The sequence below is a fragment of the Anas acuta genome, chromosome 6, assembly GCF_963932015.1.
Source record: "Anas acuta chromosome 6, bAnaAcu1.1, whole genome shotgun sequence".
Classification (NCBI taxonomy): domain Eukaryota; kingdom Metazoa; phylum Chordata; class Aves; order Anseriformes; family Anatidae; genus Anas; species Anas acuta.
The window spans coordinates 34,076,934-34,091,718 of NC_088984.1; positions in this window are offsets into that span (position 1 = coordinate 34,076,934).

Here is a 14,785-nt window from a genome sequence, read left to right on the forward strand (position 1 = left end):
TTATCAACTTATAAAAAGCACAACTTTTCTGTTCCACCTGTGAGTAGCAGCAGGCTTTCCTCAACAGTTATCTTAAAGATCTTGTTTAAAATTAACACACATTGATTACTGACTACAAGAGTTCTGAAATGCCAGAAGCACTAGGAAGCAAGCAACCATAAATGAAAGAAAATAGATTTGCTTTCTCCAGGAACCTCCATATATGAGTTTTCTTGTTTATATAAGAATAGTTCTGGGTTATTAGGAATAATGAACTGAACATCAGGTAGGTATGTTTGGGCATCTGGTGCTCCATCTTCAAATTCTGTGGCATACTGTCTTCTGCAGAGCCAGTGTAACGGTTCCTAAGTACTACCTTATGTCTCTTGGTCCATTTCTGGATTAAACTCAGGTCTCCAATTTACCTTGCATTAGCTTGCTACTTCAGGCAGAGCTAATGGCATCCCAAGTGATCTATCATTTCCACTGTACTCTGGGACAGAGTGAAGGTCTGAGCAAGTAAACACCCATCTCCTGCTCTTCTCCAGTCATAACACATACTAAACAGGAGTTCTATTTATAGCTAGGAAAATTATGGTCTCTGATATTGTTAGATTATTTAGTTTTTCTTCCACCTGTGATGTTAATTGTAAGCATTTAGAGTCATCACTCAGCACGGCTAGAGGCGGTCTCAAAGCAATGAGGTAATACCTAGGCATCTGTGCGGCCACTTTGACTCAAGTATTTGTATTTCTCATCTACATACTTTGCTTAGGAGAAGACAACAGGAAAAAAAAAAAATCAGAAAACCTACAAATTTGCATACGTTTTTGATGCAAAAACATGGCACTCTTAATGCTGTGAAGCCAAATATTTAGGCAATTTTCTAAATATTGCAAAATGTTGTCTTTCTTGATTCATGATGATCATTTCTTCCCCAGTTCTAAGCCCTACACTTTTATGAAAGTCCATACTTGATTCACCTACAGTAGTGAACACAGTTGTTCCAGATATGTTGAAACTTACAGATGACAAAGGTAAACAAACGGCTTTCAGGCTTTTAATCCTTTACTTATCAGTACTGTTTTCTGTTTGCATCACTCATTCATTTTTCCCTCCCAGCTCTGCAAAAAAAAAAAAAAAAATTCCTAAACATTTCAGTGCATCAGAGATGCGCAGCGCTGCACAGAATATAATTCAGGATGTCAGCACTTCTGGAACAACATGGCTCAGTCTTGAATATGGATATCAAACATTTCATTAGAAGTAAATGAAGACAAATACAGTACAGTGAATGGATAAAGAAACAAAAACAGTTCTTGACCCCTTAGAAATACAGGGTGCTGCTGCACCATGAGTGACCAGGTTAGAAAGCTCAGCCACCAGGTTGGCTCACAAAGTTTATATTCCATAATCTGCCATAGGCAGTGTAGAAGTGCCACTAAAGATGAAATAAAAGCATCACCCCTCTTTTGACTCCTCCCCTTTTTTTTTTCTTTTGTCACAAGGAGTGTCTCTAGGTTGACTAAATTTATGCACATGTGCCACACACAAAAAAAAGCTGCGTGTGTACAGTTCCCTATACAATTAAGTTCTTGAGACTACAAAAACCAGGAGTACACCTACAAGAACATTTGAAATGTGCCTAACAGGCTGGAGAGCAGCAGGGGTAATCCAGTATGTGCAACTTACTTTGCTGAACCCTGAGTCCTGGTGTAAGAACAAGTAGAAATGAAGTGGATAACTGGAGTACCAACTATGAAGTCAGAATACTAAAAAGAAGTATTACTGCTCATTAGTCCCAAAAAGTGCATCCTTAATGTCCCTGAACTACAAAAGAGGAGGACTGTTCTCAAATCAAAGAATAAACAGTTGCATTTATCTTGAACTGTTTAATGTAAGTCAAAGCATAACAAAATCACACATTAGTAAAATACACATAGAAGCTCTAACCAGTAGCATGACTAATATTATGTGTTGCAGCACTGAGGGCATTGTTGTATTATAAATATTCATTCAAATGGTAATTTATTATAGTTACTTTGTACCTGCAGGAAAAATACACTCAGGAAACCTAAAATGTTTTAATAAATAATGAAGGCAAACAATTTAAGCACTATGTAAATGTATTGGATGTATTAACTTCATTACTTACTGATAAATACATAGCTACACAGAATATTCTTGTGTTTTAAAAATTCATTACCACCACAGTCACAGGGCAACTAAATCAGTGCTCCTTTTGGTTGTCCTTTCACTCGTTAAAGTTTATGCTCGCCTTCATGGAAAACAGACCTGGACGTGCACATCATAATCTATCTGTGACTTCTTCCCTCACCACAGCTCCTAAACGTGCTGTCCTCATACCATCCTCCTCAACCCCTCCAACTGATAAGCAGTGACTCACAGATGCCCCCTGTGCAATATTCATAACAGTTTATGATCTTCCATTTCTTAATATTGAATTTCTCCCCTTTATTTCTCCACCCCTTCATATCACTCACTTTACCCCACACAATATACTAATGCTCTTCTGTAATGATTATTCCCCCCAACTTGAACAGTACATTTTGATTAGCATATTTTAAATTTATGGTCTAAGGTCAGTGACGAAAATGAATCAAAACTAGCTCTAATACAACTCATAGATGTTACCCAGCATTATCATTCTTGCCTTCTGTTAGATTCCTTTTTCTTCTTTTTTTTTTTTTTTTTTTCTTTTGGCACAATTTTAAGGATCTTTACACACTTTGCTATTCTTGTACTCCACCCTTGTTCCTACACTAATCCAACCCTTCCTCCAGCAGCAGTGACTTTGGTCTCCCAAGAGTCCACTGGCATTCAACCAAGAGCCTGAACTTCTGTTCAGAGGGAAATTTATCAGTGTTTTCATGATCTCTTAAATGAGAATAGATCCACGGTTAGCTATTTTGTACTTGAATAATTATGATATGGTGATATGGACCATCAGAAACACTTTTTTTTTTTAAAGTAAAAAAAAAAAAAAAAAAAAAGACTAAGTTCGCAGCTACTCTGCAAACCCCAAGAGATCATTTCAGCAAGCAGTAGGGGGGTTGCAACCAAAATATGTGCTGCAAACAAAATCCTCTACAAACCTAGTCCAGAATTGTGACTTCAGGACACAATCTTAGAACCACTGTGATACCTGGGGCTTCAAATCTGTCACCTCCCTACCACTGCTTTTATACTCTTTTTCTTTCTTGGCTAACAGATCTGTCTTGCCAGGATTACTTAACTTTAAATACAATGTGTGTTGTTTTTTTCTTCTTCTCATCTGGATACCCAATCAGACTTAAAAATATTAAAAGAACTTGTTCCTTGAACTGTGATTACATATCATTTCCTTCAATATTCTGAAAGATTTATCCAAATTGTGCAGAATAAAAACACTATGTTCTCTGAGCTCTGCTCTGCAACATTGCATCCCCCTTTCTTCTAGAAAAAGGAAATTTGTTCACTGAAGTAACTCAAGCCATGACATCAGCTCAATTTTGGTTGTTTCTTATGTAAGTCAGCTGTGCTGATTTTAAATACAATATTCACTTCGTTTATTATTCTACTTACACCTCCAAAATCAAGATATCTATGCTTTCTACTTCATGAAGCCATCCACATAATTGATTACATTTGCATAGGTTATACCCATGCAAATATCCCAATACTAAATTACTTGGTGTCATTGATCTCAAATCTTGTCTTGTTCATATGTATTAAGTAAGAAGAAAAAAACTGTGTGAACTAGCAAGCTGTAAATATTTTCAGAGTTCAATTAGTTATCTTAGCCATATATTTAAATAGCTATAGATTTTCAAATTGTTTTGGAAGATTTAGGCTTCAGTATATATCACTCTTTATTTAGTTATTTGCAGAAGGGAACACAGAATAAAGAGATAGCAACGCTTGTAATATCAATACTTCTTAAAATTTTGAGCAAATTGTGCTGTTAATAAAAATGATTAATTGAATTATTTCCTAAATCTCGGTCCATGTGAATATACTGACCTTAACCAGTGACAGTAACCTATTACTTATTATAAAAATATAAATATAAATGATGCATAAAATATTGCATTCATCTGAACGCATCATTCATCTCTTACTCTAAACAATGAAGAGCTTTTGCAAAGTAGAAAATTAGAAAAATCATAAACATTGAGGTCTTTAGCGGCTAAATTTTCATAAATTCTCAGGCTATGAACTGTTCAAGTAATAACAAAATAGCAAGTAACTGAGAAAAAAAATTGTCATTGGGTGGTTTATGGATGAGAGAAGTGAAGCTGAATTAATTAAGTGAAGCTAAGAGCATTGAAACAAAATGAATTGTAAGGTTAGAAATGCCCTCCTAGGAGCCTGTATGAGTTAAGCCTCTCTGCAGGCCTCCTGTTCTAACAGTTTCCCATTTAAGAAATATTGCAGGAACCTAAAGAGATTAAGGAAATTCAAGTGATATTTCCTCAAAGAAAAAATTCTAAATTAAAACTTCAAAATAAGTTAAGCATAATGCCTTTCAATGCCATAGGAAGGTGAAAGAGCATTTAGGCCTCGAGCCTTTGCCAATAATAGACTGAATATAGATAATCACACAAAAAGAGAAATAGTATACATGCATTTTTGTATATAAGTATATTATTCTTGCACACACTCATGCACTGACAATATGGGATCCTTAGAATAATAATTATAAATATTTCAAAATCTTGTTAATGTGAAAATGTACATTTGACTTGAAGGGATTTCACTGTCCTGAACTTCTGCATTACATAAAAATAATAACTTATTTCCTCATGGGACAACAGAATACATTCATTTAGTCTAATCACTGTTCTATTAACAGAAAATTAGTGAGTTGGAATCTTATGGCCACATCAGAATGGTAAGGTTTTTTTGTTGTTGTTTTTGTTTGTTTTTCCCCAGCAACATTTTGCTCTGAGCCTGGGAGTTTCAAGACAAAATAGCAAATGTCTTGAAATGTCTAGTCCCACTTGCAAATTTTGTCTTCAAATTGTTTCTGCTAAGGATGTATGCATTGGAATTGCAAGGCATACTCAGTTTTGGTCGCAGCTTTGAAGTTTTTTCAGATCATGCTTTTAACTTCAGAAAGCCATTGTGTCACACAGTTATAGTCATAAACAAGGTCAGGGCACTAGAAGTACATGCTTTCCACTAACTGCATAATCAACCAAAATCTACAATATGCACAGAAGGTATGAGGGAGATTACCAAGAAACAACCTTATTTAATCCTTTTCCACTTGAAAGCCTGTCCTCAATAAATATGAGACTTCTGGACATTTGTCAAGTGTTTCCACACATCCAAAAACCCAGTGAACTCTAGGTACATTGGATACACCTAGGACATCTAATCACATCTGTTGCACGCGCACACATCAACTCTGTCAAATGTATGCAATATATGTGTTTGTATATATGATGTGATTTTTTTGGACTTCAGCAAGGCTTTTGACACGGTTTCCCATAGGATCCTACTGGACAAAATGTCCAGCATACAGCTAAATAAAAACATCATACGATGGGTGAGCAATTGGCTAACGGGCAGGGCCCAAAGGGTTATGGTGAATGGGGCTGCGTCAGGCTGGCGGGCGGTCACCAGTGGGGTCCCTCAAGGCTCCATTTTAGGGCCGGTACTTTTCAATATTTTTATAAACGATCTGGATGTAGGAATAGAAGGCACTTTGAGCAAGTTTGCTGATGACACCAAACTTGGAGGAGTTGTGGACTCGAATGAGGGTGGAAAGGCCTTGCAGAGGGATCTGGATAGGTTGGAGAGCTGGGCGATCGCCAACCGCATGAAGTTCAATAAGAGCAAGTGCCGGGTCCTGCACCTGGGACGGGGAAACCCTGGCTGCACGTACAGACTGGGCGATGAGACGCTGGAGAGCAGCCTAGAAGAGAGGGATCTGGGGGTCGTGGTAGACAACAAGTTGAATATGAGCCGGCAGTGTGCCCTGGCAGCCAGGAGGGCCAACCGTGTCCTGGGGTGCATCAAGCACGGCATCGCTAGTAGGTCAAGGGAGGTGATTGTCCCGCTCTACTCTGCGCTGGTGCGGCCTCACCTCGAGTACTGTGTGCAGTTCTGGGCACCACAGTATAAAAAGGACATGAAACTGTTGGAGAGTGTCCAGAGGAGGGCTACGAAGATGGTGAAAGGCCTGGAGGGGAAGACGTACGAGGAACGGCTGAGGGCACTGGGCCTGTTCAGCCTGGAGAAGAGGAGGCTGAGGGGAGACCTCATCGCAGTCTACAACTTCCTCGTAAGGGGGTGTCGAGAGGCAGGAGACCTTTTCTCCATTAACACCAGCGACAGGACCCGCGGGAATGGAGTTAAGCTGAGGCAGGGGAAGTTTAGGCTGGACATCAGGAAGGGGTTCTTCACAGAGAGAGTGGTTGCACACTGGAACAGGCTCCCCAGGGAAGTGGTCACTGCACCGAGCCTGACTGAATTTAAGAAGAGATTGGACTGTGCACTTAGTCACATGGTCTGAACTTGGGTAGACCTGTGCGGTGTCAAGAGTTGGACTTGATGATCCTTAAGGGTCCCTTCCAACTCAGGATATTCTATGATTCTATGATTCTATATCTGAAGCACTAGGCACCCATTGAACCCATTGCATATGAACTGAACCACGTCTAGCTCAGCCATCTTCAAGCACATATGCAACAAGATAACCCTGTTTTGTAAAATCTACAAGATATGCCTCAAAGGTGTTTTGCACTAATACAGTACTGAATTTAGAAGGACTTTCAATAGAAAAAAAGTGAATGAGTTAGCTGCAGAGAATGCAACAAAAGCAATGGTTTAAACATATCACATATCTTTCTGCACCTTTGAGTTACAGAGATATTATGAACTAGATGTCTACATGTTACCTTCTTCAAGCCATGCTCTTACACCTTTCACACTGACAAATCCATTTATTCCTCTTTTTGAATATATCTGGATCAAGGGTCTCTAAACACTTAAGAACTACCCATAGTATTTGAGAGTCTTTGCCTCTTGACGTAACTGAGACCTCAATGTTTTTTTCCTTCTACCCATGATCATCAGAGGAATTTTAATTTGTTTAATATCTGTATATAACATTAAAGTTAGGAGAGCCACAGGACTCTCTCAAAATCATAATCTCACCCAAGCTAAAATGGGAGAAACAGACCATTTTGATGGTCATGTCTCCAAAGAGATGTCTCCAGGCAGGAGCAGCAGATTGAGAAGCCAACAGATATATTGAGAAGCCTGGCATGTCCTCTGACGGGAGTGATCATCTCGTTCTTTTTACAATCTTGACAGGCAAACACAGTGCCTATGGACACTGCCCATACTTGGGACACGGGGTGGGATGTGGGTATGTTGCACTGACTATTTTCACCACTTAACATGCTTGAAGGAACTCATATTTCTGAGGATGTACCAGGAATTTTGATTTCAGTTTTATTGTTTTTACATCTTGCAGGTGTGACAGATTAAAAAAAAAATAAATCTCAACTGCATTTTCATAGTCCCCTTCCCAGGTTTTGAAGCATGCAGTGTCCAGAAAACCAAATCCAGCAAAGCCTTTGTTGTGCAGCTTTCTGGCAAATCTGTGCAACAGTTCAGACTACATTGTGCCATACCCTCCATAGCTTGGTACTACACAACTACTGTTACACAATATTAGAAAAGTTTTTTTCACAGAGCTATGTTTTTAGTTTTAAGGAAAATAGCTACAATGCAAGTTTTAATCAAGCAGATGTTGCCTGCCACACATTTCTTCTGTTTTAATCTCACCAGCTAGAGCCAGGTTATGAAGCAGAAATATTTCCTGGAAACTGCTAACCTTGCTTGCTTAAGTGCATTTCCACGTTGTTTGCAAACAGCTTTATTCACAACATCAAATAAAATAAATTACATCAAAGTATAAAGCAAAACAACATTGGCTTCTCTTAAGAAGGTACCTTACAACCATTAAAACTTGCCGCTGTTGAGATTAGCACTCTCTTATTAGGCACTCATGCCTTATCTGGGCACAGGTAAAAATTACTAAAATAAACTGAAAAATAATAGAACAGGTTTGGAAATAAGGAGGTCATTACTTTTCCTACTCAGGAGAATTTATTCCGATAGTGGAATAGATTCATGTTGCCTGCAAGTTAGTATGTTGGCTAGTGAAGGCAGAAGCTGAGGAAGCCATATAAGTCATGTGCCAATGCAAGTGAAAATTATTTAAACCTTCAAAAATAGTTTAAATGATTTAAAACACCACTGTCTCTACTGTACAATAATGAGAGTCAAGCTTCAGGGATTTTGTTATTTCACAGAAGGCGCCTTAGGAAGTTATTAGATCCCTTCACCCTGGCTTCCTTCATTTTTAGGAATGAAGGCTTGTACCAGGGGGAAGGGTCATCGGTAATGTTGTTTTGCTCAATGCAATGTAGAATGTGTTTGTCATTATCTGGTTTTAGTGGGTGAATTCAAAAGGCCAACAGAAGCACGTCAAGTATTTTCCGTCTGTTCATCATTTATAGAAACTGGAAAAGTGCCTGGATTCAACCTGATGGCAGATGTATTTACTGTCTATTTGCTTGTTCCAACACAGCAAAACAAGAGTATATGTGCTACTTGCATTTTTGCCTGGGGGACAGAGGCTTTATATTGTAGTTAATGGACCATTGACAAACAGAAAATTAATTTGGCAAGAACTCACTGATGTTGTGGAAATCAGAGAAGCATGGTCCATTTTGAAACTAATTAATCTAGCCAACAGAGAAATAAAATTTCAGTTGTTTGGGACAGAAGACTTTGGCATACAGAAAGTGAGAGGAACAAAGCTGGTTTGGAGAATTTACCTAGAGGGGAAAGATGCCTTTTGGAAATGGTGCACGTAGTGCAGGAGTTGAAATTTCCTCTTATGAAGCAAAGTTACAATGTTAGTGATACAATATGTACCTGGCTAAATTTAAAGCTAGGTTATCTGGAAATGTCACTTCTGTAGCTGGTGATACAGCAGGCATACTGATGCTTTTCTAGTCTACTGAACACTTTAAACATGATACTGTGAAACACCACAAAATCCAACTCTATAAAGTCTTCTGAAATCTCTTGTAAAAAATATGTCTTTAACAGAAATGCAAGAAAATTTTTTAACTTTTTACATGCATTTTGATAATGAGAATATCAAACACAGGAATCATATGCCAATAGACTGAAACCATCCTGATTCATTCTGACTCTTAAGTTGATACGAACTATAAGCATATAAAATAGTTTTAATATTAACCAACCTCAACACCCTTTTATTTTTATCATTTTAGCGATCACATACTTTGTCTCAGCAATTCTTTGTTATGGAATTTAATATCACTACATTGATCTTGTAATTTGGCAAAAAATCAGGTTTAAACAGCAGTTATCAAATCTATTCTTTGCACACATATAAGCTGTTCACCAGAAAGTTTTGAAAGGAGTTCAGCACATTTCTCATCCTGCACTTCAGCATGAATCAAGTTCTACCCGTGGGCTAGAAACAAAAATGACAGTGAGGCTGATCGTATTTTTTGGCCTACATCTTCACTTCTGTGAATGATACATCAGCCCATGACAACATAATTTCACCATACAATTTCAACTTTGATGGGAAGAACACGTATTTATTGTAAACAGAGCAAAAGTGAAGATAGTCTTTGAAGCAAATTGGCAACCAACAAAGACATGAAGGGACTTTTTTCTTTTATCGTGCAACACTGTATCCAGATGCCATCTCTGACCTCTCAAAATCAAGTCAAAATAATATCAAAATAGTACATTTTTCCACTATAGGAAATGGCTTCATTCTCCAGAGGGGCACTATTTCAAAATCATGTGCTGATCAAGCAGGACATACATGTAGATTAGTTATTCAATTATTCTTAGCTAGACTACTAAATATATGTTGGTATAATTAACAAATAAGAGGTGTTTTCATTACATCAAAACAAGCAATTTTCCTCTGGGTACATGCAGTAAGACACCCTGAATTCAAAAGGCGTTCTCTATGTGCTCCACATTCTATGTATTCTGGCCTTCTCATTACCCTCTGAAGACATGCATACCTATTGTGAACAAGTGGCAAAAAAACTAAAAGTGCAACTTTTTAGGAACAACTCAGATCAAGTCAGCTGAAGAAATAGGATCACAAAGAAACTTTGGCAATAACTAACTAACACAAATTTTTGCATAACAAAATTCAAATTCATTGCTTCAGTGGGACGTATGGCCATATAAGATTCAGAGTCAGCCTGTTAATAGGGAAGAAATGGTCAGCTGTTATAAGAGGAGTGATGACAGCTGATGCTACAATCTGCTAAGAGATCAGTACTGAGAAATTAGGCTAGGAACCAAGTCTCTTCACTTGTTTGGTGTGGATTGGGTAACCTTGACTGTTAGCTCCTGAATCAGTATCAGCATAGATGCACAGATCTGGCTTCCACAAAAGTGGAGAAAAACTCATATGAAGGCAGAATTTGTTTCCCAACTTGATAGTAAGGTATGTTTTTATTTTTCTAGAAAGCAATCTTTTTATCCCTAGTACTAGAATGTATTAGAATGAAAAATACATTTGTAAAATGAGTACATACACAGCATTTATTTTAATTGTATAAATCTGCAATAACAACATGATCAATCTGAGAAGATAGTGCAGTTTATATGACAGAGATTTCTTTAGTGTCTGAGTGCCAAAGTGCCTGAAGAAAAATTTGCTAGCATTAAATAAGGATATACTACTGTTGCTGACTTGCTAACATACAATATGATTAAATCACAATTTGTTCAATACTGAAACTCAAGCTTATAAGCAACAACCCTTTTAAATGGGAGAAAGTAAACATCACGCATCCTATTATATCCTATTACAGAAATAGGATAACTTACAGAAATAAATGGTCATAGCCATTCTGCCTGTAGATGCTCAGATACAGCTCTCACTAAACTAAAGGAAAACACCTCTGCAAGCATGTAAAAATATTCAGAAATCTATTATTCAGAAATATTTTTGGACATAGAATCTAAAAACACTAAGGTCCCTAGTCCTGGCAAATATCTCAGGCATACCTAAAGGATTTTTACTGACAGCAGAAATAAGTTTTGGCAACTAAGATGCTGTCAGCATTGAACAAAGCCTACATTAACTGAAGAAGGACAGTCAAAGCTAGGACTGAGGAAGACACAGTGAAACCCAACACTTTATTTTTCTGAGCAGATCCATTAGGTTATCTGCTTTTCCTCCTGCTGCAACAACTGTTGTTTTTTTTGTTTTTTTTTTTTTTTTTTTTTTGTTTTGTTTTTTGTGTGTGTGTGTGTTTTTTTGTTTTGTTTTGTTTTGACTGTTCTTCTACCCTACTCCTCAACATGATTTAAAAACAACAACAACCAACACCCAAAAAATCACTCAGGCACCCAAGATCAGTATTTGTCACTGAGATGGGAAAGGATATACCGATACTTCTCAAACTAAAGGACTCTTCACAGCCATGAGCATGAAAATTGTATAAGAAATTACTAAATCTAATAATAAATACCAAGTTTATTGATAATTTTAACACGAACAAAGGCAGAAAGACACAGATGCTTGTCTTCAGCCGTCCTAGCAATGCCTGCAAAAACAGTTGAAAAATAGTGGGCAGAGCCAAACTAGCAGCAACTCATGCTATTTTAGTAATACATATTCCCTGGGAAGATTTTTGGGAAGATTTAAAAAAATAAAATAAAATAAAATAAAATAAATTGAAAACCTTAAGCTTAGTCTTCTTTTACAACTCTTTTGCAATTATTGTATCAGGCAAGAATGAAAGAAATCGAAGCATGCTGCCAAGTGAATCAATATTTTTAATTGAAACTGTATCATCTAAAACTTTAGTGCTTACTAATGAATTCTAACATGTTTATAGGATGGGTTCTGATTGTGCATGTTTGTTCTTTCATGGCTGGTGAAAACTGAATTGAATATATTTATTCCTGTAAATCCCTCTTCAGCATTCTGCTATGACACAACTTCCTGTCTGCATACACTTGGCTGCAAATCTCATCTAAAAGAGGCAACGTGTCTTGTAAGTCACCCACCAGGTGTACATGTATGAGATGAAGGCAAAACAAAGACTTTTGATTTTGTTGTGTAGAGAAAGACTGCATGAACTTCAGTGGGTGTTCAACGTATCTCCCATTGTACTCCTTGAGCTCAACACAAACTATTTCAAGACATTTCAATGGAGAAGTCTTCTGCATAGCAGTAATCCTCCATCTATGCTAAATGTCACAAAATGCTGCAACATCTAATTTTCTGGTATTGACATGATTTTACTAATGGCCAGCAAACCTTAATAGTCACTGTCACATCACAAGCCAGCTGAGCAAAGAAATAGCTTCTCCCTTTCTCCTGTTTGTAGACAATATATTATACTAAATTCTGTTTTAGTTCAATTGGAGAAAAAAGTTTTAATATGCTTCTGCTATAGCTAGTCATTACTACTGAAAAAAGTTACATAAAATCTATCCCACATATAACACAGAAGTCTAGACTTCTCCTGGTTTAAATAAACCACAACCTAAGAACTGCTTGCCACTGCAGCTGCATGGTAAATGCTTTATATTTATGTGCCTTCCTGAACATCTTCAGCAATAATCTGAATTTAAAAATAATGAAAAATAAATATAATTGTGCAGCAATTGTATTTTTGTCCTTTGTACACAGCTTTTAACATCTTGCTGACCAGATGATAAACAAAATACAAAAAAATACACAGATATAGAGAGGGCTCATCAATAGTAAACTTGAGTTAATTTTTGGATTTAAGGTCAAATTTTCAAAAAGCTACAACAAACATTTCTAAGGGAAGAACTCCCAGCCTTTAACCTATTTTTTGACCAGGCAGGATGTTTTCAAATGCCACCTTGACCATTTCTACCATTCTTACTTATTAATGCCAAGGCAGATATGTATAAAATCAACACCTAATTACATAATACTGTCAAAGATCCCAGTGGTACTACTTGAGGAACAAATCTCTCACATCAATAGAAAATCATAGCTTATTCTGCACCCAGTCATTTAACAGATAGAAGCACTATCTTGAACTGTAAGATATCTAAAAGCATCAGATCCAATCTCATCTATTTTTATTAGTCAGGATTTCCATCCTAAATATGGATGTCTGACAAATCATGAAACCTAATGAGGTTAACACAAGTGGAAATATCATTTAAACACCATCATAAAAACAAACAAAAAAAAAAAAAACAAAAAAACAACAACAAGAAAACATAGACCTGTAAAAACAATTAACAATTGTAGCGTAAATCAAATCTCACAGCATTTCAGCTGAATTGTGTGATGTTGCTTACTTCTTATTCACTTTCAACACTTTTTCTAAGTACAGATTAATACTGATTAGGAAGAGGAAAAGTCATTTGCTTCCTATGGAACTGTACAGCATCAATAATTAAGGTATGTTGTAGATATAACAGTACATCAGCAACAAATATGTTGTAGAATTTACACTGTACAAGACAGATGAATACATTTATATTTTTGTTTGGTGGTGGTTTTTTTTGTGGGCTTTTTTTGTTTGTTTTTGGTTTGTTGGCTTTTTGTGTTGTTTTTATTTTTCTTCCAGCCAAGTAGCTCAGTAGAATTTACAAAAATTTACAAGTTATTTCTTGAATTGTACCCAAAGGCACTGTAACAATAAAAACTCGTGATATAAATTGATATGTAGGTAAAAGTACAGATAGTATAAGAAAGCTATTCTCCTCAGATTCTATTCATTTGTGTCCCCCCCCCTTTTTTTCTTTTTTCTTTTTTTTTTTTTTTTTTTTTTTTGACATTGAGGGACTTACTCATTTTATGAGAACATATGGTCTTTGTATTCAATTCTGTAGCAGGTCCATAAAAATTATTTGATTTCTCTCCCTTTAAGCAGAAGTAAGGTTATTCTAACATTGCCAAAGAAAGAGTATTAAAAACCAGGAAATATTTAACTTTTAGAAGATTCTTACCATGACCTAGTGAATGCACATAATCTTGAATTCAATTGAAAAGCACGACACAGAGGTACTAGGAAGAACGTATTTTCAGTTTCTGTCCTTTACAATCTGGAAGCATTCCCAAGAGCAGAGACTCTTTTAAACTCCAGGTACTTACCAGACACTTAACAGTATTCTGAAGATCAAACCTATGAAATCATGTAACATTTAATTCCTTACGCATCTGCATTGTAACAGTGCCTTGCAATAATTCAGATGAACAACCAAGAGAAGAAAAAAATCTTATCTCTGGCTCCACAACATCAGGTAACTAAATTCTGTATGAAATAAATTCACTATAGTATATAAGTTCACAAAATGCCCAGCAATTGTCTTTTTTTCCCATAAAAACTGTTTTAGGTACCTGATCCAAATCTGATATACATGTAAGTCAATGGAGCTCTTTCTATTTACACTGCTAGACTTTGAATGATAGTTTGTCAGATTCTTACAGAATCCTCAGACAACTACAGAGTTTAGCCAAGAGAAGATTATTCCTTTCCTTCTGAACTCATATCAGTAGGAAAAATACAACACTGCTGCTAGTTTCTGCATTTCTTCCTCTAATTCACCATATCTTCTTGTAGTCCAGCAGAAAATCCTTGACACAAACAATAGAAGTGCTCACTGAAACCCCAGAAGAAATCAAAATAAGGCAGTGAGCCATCTCAGAACTTAGTTCAGCTACACAATACTGAGAAAGCTAAGACTTTTTAGAATAATATAAACAAACTAA